The following is a 5,548-nucleotide window of genomic DNA, read 5'->3' on the forward strand; positions in this document are numbered from 1 at the left end:
CCCAAGAGCTATAAAACCAAACCATAGGCACATAGTGTGATGAAGGAAAATACAACTTTATTGCAAAGCACAAAGGAGGGATAGTGGGCAGTTCATGCTGAAAAGACCTGGTCTCCCTGAGATATTAGTTCCCCACATGTGTTTTTTAGAGTAAAATTACAGGCAGAGGTCCCAGGTGCATGATCAGTTCAGTGATTGGTTCAAGAGGACGTGATCATCTCATGGGCATTCTTGATTGATGAGACCTTAGATAATCAAATTTCTCTTCAGGTTTCTGGAACTATTAAACCTGGAGTCTTTGAGCTCACAACCAGCAGTTTCCAGCCTATAAAACATCTTACATATAGAAATGAAAACCTTATCTTTCCTGATGAGAGACTTCCAGTTGGTGTGATCCTGCAGTGTGTGTATGAGACTGTTTTGGTAAAACATGGCTAAAAGCTTACAGAGTAAGTGGAAAAGAAAGATGTGTGCTGAAAAGAGGGGAAAAAATTTCCCAAAGGAGCTCAACAGACTTAAAAGTATTCTCAAAGTAAACAGTGATGCTTTAATGAAAGATGTTCAAGAGAGTGCTACTGTGGTGGTTCTCAAACATCACCAAGAGAAAATGAAATGTGAAGTGAATGATAAAAAAGATTATATGAAAATGGAAACTGATATTAAGAGAAGTAAAAAAAGAGTCTTCTAGATCAGCACGGACAGTACCCAGTATGGATGAACTAGAAGCAAGAAAAAGATTGAAGGCAAAGTGAGAGAAAGCAGAGGGGAAAAACAACGCGAAAGCAATGAAGACAGTGAAGGGTTTGGCCTGGTAGATTCTTAAAAACTTAAAGATGCCACATGGGACAGTTTGATTCAAGTGTATATAGTGATTTCATATCCCATTGAATGATTTTAATTCAATCAGCATAATTCCTCAAGTTTGTTCTGAGAACTTAAATAAAATATTTATATACTGATCATTTTAATTAGATGCCACCCAGAGTTCAGGTACTATCAGACATCAAAACAATTTCAGGTATTAATGCGGTTATAATGGTTTGTTCTTACAACTTGGTAATTATAGTCAATAAAGATAAATGATGTACTGGTGAATTTGAGTAAATTCATTTAAAGAACGCTTATGTAATTATACCATTTGTCTGTGAATCTTTGTGAAACAGTATATATTTGGACCTTTGATTAGTGTAGTTCAGAATAAAACATATTTTGTGTGAAAAAAAAAAAACCTTATCTTTTCTGTAAGTGAGATTTAGAAGTTAAATGGCCCTCATTCATGGTTCATGTTGGTCATTATCATAACCAAAGTCTGAAGACTTACTCCTTACTCCTTACTCAGCACCATTACAATGGACCTTATATTTCAAGAACCTTAGAAAATACATTAAGGGATCCTTGCTCAGTTTCACATTAAAGCCTTTTGGGCTCTTTGAGACAATTTGGTTATATGCACTGAACGCCAGATAGATCCTTCCTCTCTATTGTCCTTATAAATAGAAAGACACCTTAACCTGTTCCTCTACCTTCTCAACCTGTGTCCTCACCTGCTTCACCTGCATCTCCATCTTCTCAATCTATGCTGCCATATTCCTCTCCAGACTCAGCTTTACTTTAACTGTTCCCAGTAAACAGACTTCAGGAATTTTCTCATCCTTGGACCTTCTTAACTAACAGACTCCCCCCGCCCCATCTCTATTTCAAACAAGTCTCTGCCCACTGACATCATAATGATTCTGTCAAGGATTTCTTTTTAAATTCTTTTCCCATGTAATGGAACAGCATAATCTTCTGTATTCATAAAGATGTGTGTAGACAATTTTTCCTTGCTGTTTGTCCTACAGACTCTGCCTAATTATATCATGGCTTCTCTCTCTTTTCAGGTCGATTTGTTTTAGGAGCATAACACTTGGGTACACTTTTCCAGTGGCTTGATCAATTACAGACAGGCAGTTAAGATGTTATTTGGAGCCCTTTTACTACTACTTATGTTATGCTTCCTAGCCTCTTTAAGACTAGATTTAGCAAGAACCTTCCTAAAGGCTTCTTCTCCCTGCTTTTGATGTAAGATGACTCTCCCACTTGGCTGGTCCTCATACTATCGAATACTCCAAACTTTACTGAGGTTTTACTTTGGTCTACAGCACTTATCTATTCCATCTTGAGACATATCACCTTTTTATGCCTAAACATACTTTAAAGATAATACCAATGTTGACATGCAAACATGGCTAACAGAATTAGAATACATCTCAGAATGATGTTAATTTAAGTCCATATTCAGAAGAGGTTCCAACACATTCAAAGCTCTAAACCTAGTACACATGATTCATATTATTTATCTGGCTGGATCCCAGGAAAAGAGACAAAACACAGCAGGGGACAACCACCCCAGCGCAGGTAAGCCCAGACAACCTTGCCAGCATCCCCCTGGCTCTTGAGTTACATGCTGGAATGTAATTTATAGAGGTACCCAGTCTACATGGAAAGGATGTTTTCTGGTCTCATAGTGGGGAACACATTCCCAATACTTTATTTCAAGAGGATTGGAAAAGGCTTTTTCTGAGTCCTCATTTTCCTTGGGATGGGCAACTGCCCATCAGGCACCAGCACAACTTTGCAATGCCTCTGGACACATTGTACTCTTCTGACCCTCAGTCTCAAAAACAAACAAATAAACACACACAGACATACACACACACACACACACACACACACACAACTCATCTTTTGCATCCAAGCTAGGTCAATACAAATAATCAAATACTAATCAGAAAGCAAGAGTAATCCAAGACTTGCAAGTACAGGGTTAAAAAGTAAAGCATTCTTATCTCTGCTGTGAATTGTGAATGGTATTCAAGTGAACTTAAAAACCGTATCAAAGCCTGAGATAATAGATATGTATCTAAGGTTTAACTTCTGCAACTTCTTTAGAAGGAAGCAAAAGAGGAAATACATAAAAAACATTTTGGAAGACTTTGAGATATCTTGTTTGCTTGTGTATGTGTGTATGCATATATGTTATACATATTTTATGTCTATGTGGTAAAAACTTGAAGAATTCCATTCAATTTGATTTATGAAAAAGAGTGCTCATATAAATTAATCTAAATGCTTTTCAAGTTCACGTAACAAGTAAATAAGCTGGCTTCAAATATGATAAAAGGGGAAGTTTGAGTTTTATTGATTGTGCAACATCATGGTTTATCTTAATATGTTTAGTTTAGTGAAACAACTGGTAGTTATGCGTTATGTGTTGTATTTTACATGGTGGCTATCTAACAGGGAAATGGATTCATAACTAGCTTTTTCTGTCTTTAGTTTTGGTGCAACAGACACCTCTAAAGTGTTTGGAACATTTAACATTTATTTTCTGCTGACAGTTAAGTATTTTTGCTGTCTTTGTCAAGGTTTCCCCAAAATCAATTCTAAATTAAGTTCTTTGACCTAAAAATAACTTTTGGATATTTACAGAGGGCCCTTGAAACATCCAAAAGTGAGATGTTAAGCCAGTCAGGTTTATCTTTAAATGTTAAATGATAACAGGAGCATTGTCAAAATGAATAATTTTAATTTTATTTGCATTCTATTTGAGTTATACATATAGATATGTATGTATGTATATATGTCCATATTTATATATGCATTGTGTTCCAAAATGATTTGAGATTCCCAGGAATCTATGGTATAATATTTATCAGTCATGTTAAACTGGTGTATGTCACAGATACAGCCAAATTTCTTTGTCAGTTGTAAATTCTTGTCAGAACTTTAACTATGGTTGTTTCAAGTCTTACTGTCCATGAGTAATTGCTTTGTTTAATGTCATTCTAAAAGATTTTTGCAAATGGCTATAATCCTGAAGTATTATATCTTGAAAGATATTCATAAAAAGGATGGAATGAGAATGTACTCTTACAAGTACAGGTTTATGATAATGTAGTCATTTAACTGAGTAAAAATTTCTGATTTCTATGAAAGTTTTATGAATTGCTAAGCTGATCATTAAGCAGAACCAAAATTTGCCAAAAGCAAGGAAATGTTTGACTGAATTGCATGCTAAATCAGTCAACACCAAAATTGTTAATCTATGTAGTACTTCCTTGCCCACTGTTCAAGATCAAGTGTAATTTGTTAAAATCTGTAATTTAAGTGAATTCCATGAGATTGACTTAAGTCAAATGACCTGTGACAATCTATTTAATAACCAAGAGTATGCACTTAACCTAAAGAGATAAAATTAGTAATTCAATGGATGGACTTATGGAGAGGATGGCCATCTAATTCTGAGTCCTCCTTATAGCTCTTATTAAGTTAATATGCTTTGATTATTGTTGGTCTTTTAGATTTTATAGGAATAAAAGATATTGGGTTGGTCTATTAATGTGATTATTCAGTTCTGCATTGGAAATTTTATTAAACAGGTTTTCTTTGTTGTTTATACATGTTCATAAGCTGCTTACGCATGCTAAACATTAAGGTTGCTAAAAATAATAAAAATTTTGGTCAATATGGATATGTGTAATTGTATATACAAGGGTACAAACAAGCTCCTCCAGGAGATATCAGGTTGCCTAGGATGGGAGAAAAGAGAAGTGGGAAACATGGGTACTCAGAATAACTACCTTAAGATGGGCCTCTGTATAAGAGACAAAAGCTAGGGAATCTCCTGTCCAGGAACTTGGTAGGGTGGGATGAGTTAAGGCCAGAGCTCCCAGCTGCCTTCTCCCTTCCTGCTTTCTGACACTCCTGATTTCTCTTTAGTTAAACTTCTTCCCCTTTGGACTCTCTGTTTGGTCTAGGCCTTACACCAAATGCAAGTTAGATGATCAGGAGGTTTACATAAAAATGAAGCTAGAGCTTTTGTATAGTCAATAATGCAGATCTTTTTTAACATCTGCAAACTGAGATCTACCCTTCTGACAGTACTCACTGCTCCTTATAGGATCTATTAGAGCTTAGGTTCTCTTAGTGCAGGATCTCTCACAGGTCAGAACAGATCTAGGAAAATTCTTAGATAAATGAAGAAAGTGTTATAACAAAATGGCAAGTCACTTTAACCTTTGATATAACTCACTTGAAGAGCACCTACAGTCATTTGTCATAATCCTGTAGGCTAGGAATTTCCCCTGAGAGCATGATCTGAAAAAAAGCTTGAGAGCCTCTGACTCAGAAGACTCTATTTCCAATGTGGGCAACCTAGATACTAGATAATGCTCATGACTGACATTCTCATGTTACCCCACTGTGGTCTTGTCCCCAAGGTGGAGTTGGTCACTAGACACAGGAAAAAAAAAAATGAGCTCTGAAGGAAGTTCAAGATTACTGAGTCCATTCTGGTTTCTAAAATTGAGGGTAGATGGGGCCCAAGAATACGGTGGCTCCCATTGGACATCTGGAAATCTCGCTGGACAAGCTTCAGAATCTATCAAGCTACAAATGTTGATTGGGACAGTCTCTAGTGATCACCCATCATGACTTTTAGCATGAGTCTCTAGATAGACCTCTGATAGAGGAGCCTTAACTACTGCCTCCCAGTCTCCCCCACATC

The 5,548-nt window shown here is 36.4% G+C and overlaps 1 pseudogene; it reads left to right on the forward strand.

Annotated features, from left to right (window-relative positions):
- The first annotated feature begins 430 nt into the window (after window positions 1-430).
- On the forward strand, window positions 431-815 carry LOC102497360 (protein LLP homolog pseudogene; annotated as a pseudogene).
- Window positions 816-5,548: the final 4,733 nt, after the last annotated feature.

This window comes from Tupaia chinensis, unplaced genomic scaffold (genome assembly GCF_000334495.1).
Source record: "Tupaia chinensis unplaced genomic scaffold, TupChi_1.0 Scaffold140102_1, whole genome shotgun sequence".
Classification (NCBI taxonomy): Eukaryota; Metazoa; Chordata; class Mammalia; order Scandentia; family Tupaiidae; genus Tupaia; species Tupaia belangeri.